The sequence below is a fragment of the Nicotiana tomentosiformis genome, chromosome 12, assembly GCF_000390325.3.
Source record: "Nicotiana tomentosiformis chromosome 12, ASM39032v3, whole genome shotgun sequence".
Taxonomy (NCBI): domain Eukaryota; kingdom Viridiplantae; phylum Streptophyta; class Magnoliopsida; order Solanales; family Solanaceae; genus Nicotiana; species Nicotiana tomentosiformis.
Genome location: NC_090823.1, coordinates 35001203 through 35013907, shown reverse-complemented (window position 1 = coordinate 35013907; position 12705 = coordinate 35001203).

Genomic DNA, 12705 nt, shown 5'->3' with positions numbered 1-12705 from the left:
TGCAGCGCCCCCAGCAAAAGGGATGTTAGTACCGTCGAATAGCACTAGTATGTACAGCTAAACACCAACTCAATAGAATGAGTAATAATACAAGAAGAACAGTCAAGAATTCAATAAGGGCTTCAAATAATAGTAAAGCAACAAGTTAAGGATCATATGCGTTTTCAAGACAATTTTCATATTATTAGGTTGGGTGATCTTTAGTACCGATATTTCAAAATTCACAATACCTCTGTATGCTTACATGGAGTCCGATCTCGGCCCGATCGGCTAGGCCATCTCATTTGAGACATTACCATAATTTAATTATAATTTCCAGCACAGTGCCACCATGTGTGCGTCATGGCGTCCGATCACGGCCTGATTGGCTAGGCCATCTCATTTGAGACATCAACCATTTTTACAATTTCATCCACAATACCACTGTGTTCTTATACATAGTCCGATCTCGGCTCGATCGGCCAGACCATCTCATTGAGACGTTACCTTTTTCAGTCAATCATCTCACACCGTACTTCTTTTATATACCTTCAATTCATTGGCAGTAGTGATTACGATTACAAATTCATTCTTGGCACTTTGCCGTATTTCATAGTTCCAGACCCCTTTTTCATATTCAATATTATTGTCATTATCAACAACAATAAGGCTTTCCATTCAAGACATTAAATTCACATATGAGCAATTTGGGAATCTTAGGCACATAGAGGCTTTTCATACAATTTGGCATAACAACCTTTATTTCAATCTTGACATGAAGTCTTAACATTTCTAATACATATTCTACATTTCTATTGAACATATCCTCAAATAACAAGGTAACATGATGAAGCAATCAGACTAGATATTGAACTTACATCCTTCAACACAAACACATTAAAAATCGCCAATTCTATAATGATCAAGAGTTTACTCCAATTACATGAACACCGTGGGGTTCGATTCTAAGAAGAGGGAGGTTTAGCCAACATACCTCAATTAAGCCTCTTAAAACTCTAAGATGTTCCGGACTATTATCTACTTTAATCTATTTTAGCAATATAACAAAATTGAAGCAAAATTAGAAAGATGAACATGGTTTTAGCTCATTTGAGCATACTACCAAACACTAGGCGTGCATCAATGTTTTAAGCCCCTTTTTGTGGAAGATTTCATCTTTCCCCAACCCATTCTATATCATTTTTATATCACAATCTTCCCACATACCTTAGGAACACATGCTTACAAAGACAACAACCCCCACACCCAATAATTGCCTTTCTCATTACCCCATTTGTGCAAAAATTCAAAATTGAGAGCTAGGACATAGATTCTTACCTTTAGGGTGAAGATTTCCTTTGTTAATCCTCAATGATTGAGCAAGAATTGATGGATAATGGTTGAAGGTTACTCCCCCACTCTAAAAACTCTCCCCTTCACTCTAAAATATCAGAAATGTGCTCAAAATAGTCTATGAGGTGTATTTTAACGGAATAGGGTCGGGTTTTAAAACCCCAAAATTGAAGCTCCGGAACAGGTTATACGGTCGCATATGCAACCGCATAGTGGTTATGCAGTCCGCAAAATGACCGCGAAAATGGAGGGCCAGAACTGGAAAGGAACTGATCTGGTCTGCAGTCACATATGGCCCGCAAACCTGTTCTGCGGTCGCATAATGCACCGCAGACCTATTTTTGGGTCGCATAGTGCACCGCGAAACGGTTATGCGGTCGCATAATGGCCGCAAAATTGGGGATAAAAAATGCCCGAGAAATCCGCCCCACTATGCGATGAGTCTGCGATCGCAGAGTGGTTCTGTGGCCGTAGAAATGCATACTTCTGCACAACATTTTTCTTCAACTCCCAACACACTGTTCAATCCAAAAAATCTGAACCGTTTCTACTATTATTAATCTCTACACCTACTTTGGCATTACAGAACCCGGGTTTTTAGGGAAAAAGTTTTTACGGGGCCTTACAGAAGGAAACCTCCAACTCCTGAGTGCTTGACTCATAATCACTCCTATGGTTCAGAGATGAGCCTGAGGAGGATATTCGATGAAGCCCGAACGACGAATGAGCGATCCCATGAAGGGGTCCATGGTGCGGATGATCCCCTCTGAGGTTTCATGACGGTGTAGACCCATCCGCCCCGGAGAATTTCACTGGATTTGGTGACTTAGATGTGACGAGGAAAAGTCCACCTTCGGAGGCTTGCGGTTCAAGCTTGAGCCCGAGATTGATCAATCGGTTCCTCGCTCCGAGCAGGAATCCTGCTCGAAGCGGTCTGTTGTTATCACCATTACGGAGGATGCCCAGATTTTTTCCGCCCCCGTAGGGATAGCAAGTTACCTCCGATGCCTGGTAACCGAAGAAGACCATGCAAAAATGAGCGAGGTAGATGCGTCATGCTTGTTCAACGAAGTACAACAGGCGCTGAACCGGGTAATTCTTGTTAATTCTAATATCTCTTCTAATATTAGCATTAGTTCTTGGTGATTCTAATATCTCTTCTCATATTTGCAGGCCTCGATGCTCCACCATGAAACCTTCCTCCAGTGTCGGGGATGAGCTAAGCCAACTCGAGGCCAAAGTGAAAGAGCTTATTGAGAAGAGAAGTATGTATAAGCTTCTCAGCGAGCAACGTGAAGGAGAAGTCAAAAGCCTCCGAGCCGAGTTGGACGCGGCTCAGAAAGAACACACCGACATGTTGGAACAGGTAAAAATCTTTGAAGTTACTGATACTGAGCTAGACACGGTGTCTAACGGTCAAAATTTGAAGGTTCAACAGAAGGTTGATCGGGTTGATCAGCTCTGGGTTGATATGGATGAAGTCAAGGCCATGGTCGAGGAGTGGAAGGGCAAGATGGACCGATTAGTCGGAAAAGGAGATTGCCAGAGAGAAGCTGGACATGGCGGAGGCCCAACTTCGATCGATAAAGGAGAAAGCTGAAACCCAGTCCCAAAAAATCGAAGTCCTCCAGTTTCAGCTGGTCTCGGCCATTGCCACACGGGATACCCTTTCTAAGGAGCTTGAAGCATCCAAGTCAGCAGCGAAAATAACCAGGGCCGGCGTTGAAGATATGGTGGCCCAGTACAACGCTGATATTGAGGCAGCTCGGGAACGCTTGAAGGCCATCGTCAAATATGTGAGGTGGTAGTCCCGTAGGGAGGCTTTCGAGGAAGTTCATGCCCGGGGGTTCGATTTATCGGCCGAGAATGAAAATGTTAAAAGGCTCGAGGACGAGGCCAAGAAGTTGGCGTACCCCGAGGAAGAGGAAGATTCCGAGGGTTCGGGCACATCCAAGGACGGGGAAGACCATGATGGTTCCGGTGACGAGGTGGGCTCCGACGAAGATAGGGCTTCTTAGGTACCTTTTAGATATTTCTTTGCTTTTGTACTTTTTTTGTTGAGGGCGTTTGGCCTTTGTAAAGATATATATATATATATATATATATATAAGGCTTTTTTCCTTCGACAAATTTCAAGCTTGTTTCTTTTTGCTTTTTTCTTTACGATTGCAAAGATTTTGAATGCTTTAGCACGTAATAATTAGGTCTTATTCGGAGATTCGAACAATGCTCATTCTCGATATTATTTTGCCTAAGACTAGTGGGGGCTTGGTATGACCGAAAGCTTTCCCCGAAGTGTTTACTTAGAATTTTTTAGATTATGCTTTTGCCGAGGGTAGCCTTTGAATCGGTTTAGAAATTTTGAATGCCTTATGTTTTGGTTACGGATCTCGGACGTCTACGAACCGTTCTAGGACGGTCGTATCCTTTTATGTTCAGGTGTTGACCAATGGGCTTATTATCCCAAGCCATTTGGGCTTGCCCGGGATAATAGTCCCCGAATGGGGATAGCCGTAACCTTTGATATTTGGACACTGCCTAATAGGTTTTGCGCCCCCGGGCTTCATAGCCCGAGCCTCCCAGGCTTGCCCATGACGAGAGTCTCCGAGTGGGGTGATATCTTTGATTCGGACAGAGGTGACCCTTGGGCCCGATGTCTTTAAGGAGCAAATTACAGTAATTTTTAAGAGACAAAGTATGTATCTGCGAGGTAGAAACTTTCCTTTATTTCATACAAGCTTCATGTTATGGCTTAACCGATCTATGTGGGCACGGTTCATTTGACTTTTGGGGACTTACAACAAACCCTATCCACCAAGTCCAGACTTGTTTGAGCATGAAGTTTCCTTCCTTACTAAAATCATTACCCGAGGGTGATGGCCACTATTATTCGAGGCCGTTCTTAGAGAGGGCCCGGACACTGTTAACGCGAACCTTGACTCTGGTTTGTAGTCGGTCTACAATGCTAAGTTAGCACAATCCATTGTTGCCATGTTAAAAACCTTGTCGGAAAACTTATTTGGACAAAACCGGTTCAAGGGAAAAAGTGTGCAACACGTGCTTACAGGCCTAATAGTTGCATCATTCCTTGGTTGTTACCTACAAGTGTTACTCCAATCCATTATATATTTAAAGAAAAGTAATGAATGGGGTCGTACCTTAGTAGTAGTATCGTTTTAAGTAGGTTATGTTCTAGTTGTTCGGTAGCCGCTCACAGTTCACCATTTCGAGTTTGTACTATCCTTTGCCGATGATCTCAATAATTCGATATGGACCTTCCCAATTCGGTTCCAGCTTCCCTTCGTTCGGGTTCTGGGTGCTCAGTGTCACCTTTCTTTACACCAAGTACTCAATATTGAAGTGTCGAATGTTGGCTCTCCGATTGTAATATCTTTAAATTCGTTACTTTTGGGTGCCCAACCTGATGAGGGCGGCCTCACACCTTCGTCTAATAGTTCCAGGTTCGTACTCATGGCCTCATCATTTGACTCTTCAGTCCCATATCATAACATGAGACTCAGTTCTCCTACTTTAACCGGTATAAGAGCTTCGACACCATAGACCAACGGGAATGGGGTGGCATCGGTACTGGATTTTAAGGTCGTACGATATGCCCATAGGACTTCGGGCAATATTTCCTTCCATTTCCCTTTAGCATCGGTCAACCTCTTTTTGAGGTTTTGGAGTATAGTTTTGTTCGTGGTATCTGCTTGCCCATTTCCACTAGGGTTATAGGGCGTTGATGGGATCCTTTTGATCTTACTGTCCTAAAAAAACTTGCTTACTTTGCTGCCGATGAACTGCTTCCCATTGTCGCACACGATCTTGGCCAGCATTCCAAATCGTAATATTATGTGGTCCCATATGAAATCAATAACCTCTTTCTCCCTGACTTTATCAAATGTCTGGGCTTCCACCCACTTAAAAAATAATCAATCATAAATAAGATAAATTGAGCCTTACTGGGCACCCAAGGCAGGGGACCAATAATGTCCATTCCCCATTTCATGAACGGCTAAGGTGATAAGACCGAATACAGTGGTTCCCTGGGCTGATGGATCATCAGAGCATGCTTCTGACATTAGTCACATTTTTGCACGAACTCCTTTGTGTCTTTTTCCATATCGATCCAGTAGTAACCAACTCTGATTATCTTCCGAACCAATGACTCGGTGCCCGAATGGTTCCCACAGGTGCCCTCGTGGACTTCCCCCAAAACATACTCGGTGTCTCCTGGTACCAAATATATGGCGAGTGGGCCATCGAATGCTCTTCTGAATAGGATACCGTCTTCGGACAAGCTGAATCGGGTTGCCTTCGTATGTAGAGCTCTCGATTATTTAGGATCCGAGGAAAGTTTTTCGGTCTTCAAGTAATCTATGTATTTGTTTCTCCAGTCCCATTTCAAGCTTGTCGAGTTTATCTCGGCATGGCCTACATCCATTACCGATTTCATGGGTTGTACGACCATTCCCGAGTTGAATTAATTGTTGTCGACCGCCGATCCCAAGTTAGCAAGAGCATCAACCTCGTTGTTTTGATCCCGAGGTACATGTTGTAAAGTCCATTCCCTAAACCGATGTAACGTTACATGTAGCTTATACATGTATCTTCGTATTCGTTCCTCTTTGACTTCGAACATTTCATTGACTTGGTTCACCACAAGGAGGGAATCACACTTATCTTCGACCACCTCGCCCCCATGCTTTTAGCCAGTTCAAGACCTACAATCATGCCCTCATACTCGACCTCATTATTAGTCAATTTTATAGTTTTAATAGATTGCCTAACTGCATTACCCGTTGGTGGCTTCAACACGATGCCAAGTCCGGGCCACTTTGCATTCAAGGCACCGTCTGTAAAGAGGGTCCAGATTCTGGAAGAGGTCCCCGAGTTCAACAACAACCCCTTCTCGGCCTCAAGAACTATCGCCGGTATGAAGTCGGCCACGAAGTCTGCCAAAATTTGAGATTTGATGGCGGTTAAGGATCGATATTCGATATCGTACATACTGATCTCCACGACCCATTTGGCCAATCAGCCCGAGAGATCGGGATTATGCATTATATTATTAATGGGTAAGTAGTCACAACACATACGGGATGACATTCAAAATACGGTTTTAGCTTCCTAGAGGCGCTTAGCAATGCGAGCGCCAATTTATCTAGGTGAGGATACCTAGTTTCAGCCTCGTCTTGAGTTCTTCTAACATAATAGATAGGAAATTGCGTACATTCCTCTTCCCGGACTAGGACTCTACTTACCGCTACCTCGGATACCACCAAGTACAGGTACAACTATTCGCCTGCCTTCGGAGTATGAACCAAAGGTGGGCTCGAGAGGTACTGCTTGAGTTCCTCCAAGGCTTGTTGGCACTCCCGAGTCCATGATAAGTTATTTTTCTTCTTCAACAGTGAGAAGAATCGATGTCTCTTGTCAGAGGACCTCGAGATGAATCGACCCAAAGTGGCTATGCGCCCGGTTAACCTTTGAACGACCTTCACATTATCCACAATGACGATGTCCTCGATGGCCTTGATTTTATCAGGATTAATCTCGATTCCCTGGTTGGACACCATGAATTCTAGAAATTTCCCGGACCCGACTTCGAATGCGTATTTCTCTGGGTTCAGTTTCATAATGTATTTCTTAAATATATTGAAGGTTTCCTGTAAATGTTTTAAATACTCATCTGCTCGCAGGAACTTAACCAACATATCGTCAATGTAAACCTCCATTGATTTTCATATCTGCTCTCCGAACGCCCGATTTACTAGGCGTTGGTAAGTGGCACAGACATTTTTTAGTTTGAATGGCATTACATTATAGCAATAGGTACCGTATCTAGTGATGAAGGACGTTTTTTATTGGTCGTCCGGGTCCATCCGAAATTAGTTGTACCCAGAGTAGGCGTCGAGAAAACTGAGGATCTTGTGGTCGGCCGTGGAATCTATCATGCGATCGATATTTGTTAGAGGGAAAGAGTCCTTGGGGAATGCCTTGTTTAAGTCTTTATAGTCTACACACATTCTTAATTTATTCCCCTTTTTAGGGACTACTACAAAGTTTGCTAACCAATCACAGTACTTAACCTCCGGGGTGGACCATATTTTAAGGTGTTTAGATACCTCGTCCTTGATGAATACATGCTTGACTACGGGCTGAGGCCTCATTTTCTGCTTGACCAGATGGAACTTCATATCCATGCTTAACTTGTGAGTAGTTATCTCCGGTGGAATCCCTATCATATCAAGGTGGGACCAAGAGAAACAATTTATATTAGCTATAAGGAATTGAATGGGTTTTTTTCTAAGCTCGGGACTTTGCCCCATGCCCAGGTGTACCTTACGATCATGCATGTGCTCGATCAATATGACTTGATCCAGTTCTTCTACTGTTCATTTGGTGGAGTCGGAATCATCGAGAACTATGAAAGACATGGGAACTCCGTCGTCGCCGTCCTCATCCGTCCCCTACTTCTCTGGTTTGATCGAGGCAGGTACCGGTAATTGCTATTTGGTTTTGTCTTTGGCCACTAGACTTAGAACCTTCGATGTCGAAAGTGAGGATACCGAGATCACCTCATCGACTATGAACATTTCCTTTGTGGCCAGTTGTTCTCTGTAAATTGTTTTAATCCCTCATACATCGGGAAATTCAGCAGATGGTGCAACGCCGAGGGTACTGCCCTCATGTTGTGAATCCATGGTCTCTCGAACACAGCATTGTACCTCATGTCTCCTTCGATCACACAGAACTTTGTTTCCTGAATGGTTCCGGCAGTGTTCATCGGTAATGTTATCTCCCCCTTAGTGGTCTCACATGCCATGTTGAATATGTTTGGAACCCTGAATGCAAGTACGATTTGGTCTTGTAGACCTAGTTGTTCCACGACCCTCGATCTAATGATATTGGCCGAGCTACCTGGATCAATTAGCACACGCTTAACTCGAGATTTATTTATGAGTACAGATATTACCAGTGCATCGTTGTGGGGATGTACGATGCCTTCAGCGTCCTCGTCGTTGAAAGACAAGGCTTCTTCTGGTACGTAATCTCGAATCTGTTTTTCCCTCGTGATGGATACTTTGGTGTGCTTTAATATTGGCCACTGGGGAACGTCGACCCCACCGATGATCATGTTAATGACGTGCTGAGGCTCCTCGTGTTCAATCTTCTTACTAGAACCTCTACTTCCTATCTCAATTATTGGCAATCCTCTGTCCTTTGGCCGTGAGTGCCACGATATTTACATATTAAGTTGGGATCCCTTTGGTCTAGATCAAACTTTATAGGTCGAGGCCACTTGGTGTCTTTGATGCGTCCGATGGAAGATACGATAGTAGCATCATCGATGTTGAAGTTGTACTCCAATAACCTCGGCGCTTCCTTAGACCCGATGGGCCTATTGAAACTATTTTTGCTCATGAGTCCCCAGTTATTTTGACCTCGATCGCTTCTCCTTTTACTTATCATAGGGTTTCATCAAAACCCGTTACCCCTACGATCACCATTGTACAGTTGATACCGATATCTACTTGACCTTAGTTCGTGATCAATGTCTCTTTTGGATCTATCACTAGCTTGGATAAGATAAATATACCCGGAAGGGGACCCAAGCTGATCATCTTCGACCCTAATTTTTGATTGGTACCGGTTATGCACATCGGCCCAAGTTACAGCCAGATATTCTACCAGATTTTTCTTCAACTACTGCGAAGTCAATAAGCTTCGAGTATTGAGTCCTTGGGTGAAGGCCTGAACAGCCTAATCGTCTGCCATTGGTGGCAGGTCCATCTGTTCCATTTAAAACCTTGGCACGAACTCCTTGAGCATTTCTTTATCTCTTTGCTTTACCTTGAAAAGGTCCGACTTCCTGCTCTCGACCTTGATGGCTCTGGCGTGCGCTTTTACAAAAGCATCCGCAAGCATAGAAAATGAGTCAATAGACTTGGGGGTAAGTTCTGATACCATATCATAGCTCCTTTTGATAAGGTCTCTCCAAACTTTTTTAGCAGGACATATTCGTTCTCATCATCTTCCAAGTCGTTTCTCTTGATGGCGCATGTGTACGAGGTCACATGTTCATTTGGATCAGTTGTTCTATTGTACTAAGGAATCTCAAGCATGTGAAACTTCTTCGGGATCGGCTTCGGAGCTGCGCTCGGAGGAAAAGGTTTTTGAACAAATTTTTTGGAGTCTAGGACTTTCAATATTGGTGGTGCTCCGGGGATTTGGCCGACCTTGGAGTTGTAGGTCTCCACCTTCTTCGTTGGCTTCGATTTTCTTTTCTCCCATTTCTACCAGTTTTCTCAATTCCTCGAGCATCTTTATTATCTTAGGGTTGGTCCCGGGTTCAGCTTCATTTGGCCTATCTGTGGCTGGTTCATTTCTGCGAGTGTTTTTCCGGGACGGTTCGGGCTCAACTCTACTAGGAGCACGGCATTGGTCCTGCAGTTGGGCTATCGCTACATGCTGAGTCTGCAATATTTTGATGATCACTCGTAAGTTGATCCCATCTCTTTCACCATCACAAGTATTTTAAGCTACCGATCAGACTCCCCCACGTACATTGTTCTGAAGATAGGTAGGAAAATTCGTATTAATGGCCACATGTGAGTTGGCGTCGATCGGGTCCGCGGCCTGAATTTTGTTGGGATCGGCAGGAGGTACCTCGTTACCGGGCACCGTATTATTGTTCTCGCCATGGTGGCCAGACTCACCATCTGTGTTTCGAGAGGTAGATTGGGAGTTCGACATTTTAAACTTTGACCTGAAATCAAAGGCACTTCAAAAAATAAGTGTGAAGTAGGGTGTGTTATGGAAATTTGTATCAAATTGCCACTATTATCCTTAGCCCTACGGTGGGCGCCAAACTGTTTACCCTTAAAATCGAATAACAATTAAATTTATAAATGGTTTTAAGGATATGCAGATTAAAGATATAGTAAATTCAAACCACGCGAGGAGGCTAAATACAACCTTAGTGAAACGTTCACCCTCGATCCGGGCTCACAGTAGACAATATTGATGAACGAGAGAAAAGGCTTGTAATAACAGTGAAAATAGTAGTATATTGCTTTGGAATGCGTATTAACATGTGTCTAATGAATTATGAGACCCCCATTTATATAGTAGGAGAATCCTACTCTAAGTACAACTCTATAAAAGGTAAAAAATTTATGTTTTACTAATTGTCGTTTTTTCATCGATACGTGCCAAGATCCACGCCGTGATATCCGGCTGGTCGCGGAAATTACGGCCTTCTGTTGGTGGTGCTTGATTGCCCGACAATATTCTCCGAAATCTTTCAGGATGTCGATCTCGAATCATGACCCCGATATTCTCGAAGACAGACAACGTGCCCCGAATTCTGACTCGATGAGACCTTTGCTTCGATTCCGATCCTTCGCAATCATATCTCGAGCTCGTTTTACCCTGGAGGTCGGAGTGTATCATGAGCTCGAATTTTACCCGTATACACATATAAGGCGAGCGAATCTTTTTACTTCATTTATTTTGTTATTATAGTTGTTGTTATTATCATATATTTGGTAATTTGGACAAAGTATTTCAATCAATGAAGACAGTTTTGGTCTTTTAGTGCTATGTAGGACCATATAGAACTTTAAAATATCAGTTAAATCCAGTACAGATTATTAAGATATTTTTTGGGCATAACATAGGGAATAAAGCAGTACCAAAAATCAAAACGAATCAAATGCATAAAATGTCCAGTCTGTAGCTTCTATTGGCCTTAAATGACCTATCACACCCCAAAAGGGCATAAAACAAATTGATGGTAACTATTTAAAGAGTTGGTCCACAAATCATTAAAAACAGATCTTATTGTTTGAATGGTTGTTTGTTTCTTAAAATATAACCATCAATTTTCTTCCCCTAAAACATATATTTAAATTAACCTAACCATTTATTTATCTATATAGCTCAAGATTAGCACAATCAATGACAACTCATGTTACTAAATATTTTTGCTGGTTATAGCTCAATTTATAGTTGGTGTAAAACCTAACAGATTGTACCTCGAGGATCAAACCAAAATAAGTAAAACTAGGAAAGAAGTCACCCACAATTGGTAAGAAAAGTTTCCCATCGGCATTGGGTAAAATTCATACACAAAATCTCGATTATCAACTCATAATAAGTATTATACCAAATTAAAGAAATTAACCTTAATAGTTATAAATTAGTGCAAACTATATAAGCACTTAACTATTATTAAGTGATAAAAATATATATAAGAGACACGTGTTTTATAATTTTTAATTTGATGTAAACACAGAAAGGTGTATAAATTTTTTTGTTCCAGTTGCATGTCACTCTATGTACTCCACTTTTTTACTATAAAATAAAAAAGAGAGATTAAGTTTTGTACCAGCAATCTCTAAAATTCTCATGCATTCTAACTCAAAGAAAACCACACATTCCAAGTAAATGATCAAAATGCACAGTCCATAAGATCACTGCTCCATTTTCTTCTCTAACATGAAGACAACAATTGCCCTAAAAACGGTCCTTGTGAAATTGTACTATAAAAATTAAAAGTAAAAAACGAATCAAATGCATAAAAGCTAAGCAGCATATATCTTGTCTTGGCCATAAATGGCCTCTCACACCCCAAAAGGGCACACGAAAAAATAGAACGTGACATAAAAAGAATTGGCCCACAATATATATATATATATATATATATATATACTAGTCTTAGAATACACGCGTTGCGCATATAATCATCTCAATGATTAATTTTTGTAAAGCAATCACATAAGCGTTGTGAGTGTATTTCGTATCCATAAATATTTTTTTAAGCAAAATATAATAGTATATTAAAGATTGTGTTTGAGTTATAAATAAAAGTGTAAACACCTGAAATTGATGAATGTTGATATATATAGCTAACTCAAAAAAAAAAAGAAAAGATCAAACCTATGCATTTAACTTAAAGTTTGTTCCAGTTTTATAATTTCATCACTTAAATTTCATCCATTATCATATATTTTTTTCTTCAGTTTGTCAAGGACACAACCTATAAATATTTAAGAGCTTTTTAAAAAGAAAGAATTAGAAAACTATTCTCTAACTTCATTCTAGAAGATACAAACATGGTCAACTAAATGACAAAAGACAAGCTCTTTTTTTTCCCTTGTCATAAATATTAGGAATAGTTGTTCAAATAAGGAAATTATCTAATATGTAAAACTTTAGTTAATTTTAAATCCTAAATATTAGGAGTAGGAAATAACTAAATTATAATTTTATCAAATGTAAAATCTATTTCTAAAGAGTAAAAGACGAACGATTTTAAACATGGTTTTCATGTTTTTAATAAAGTGTATACATATGTAGAAAGAT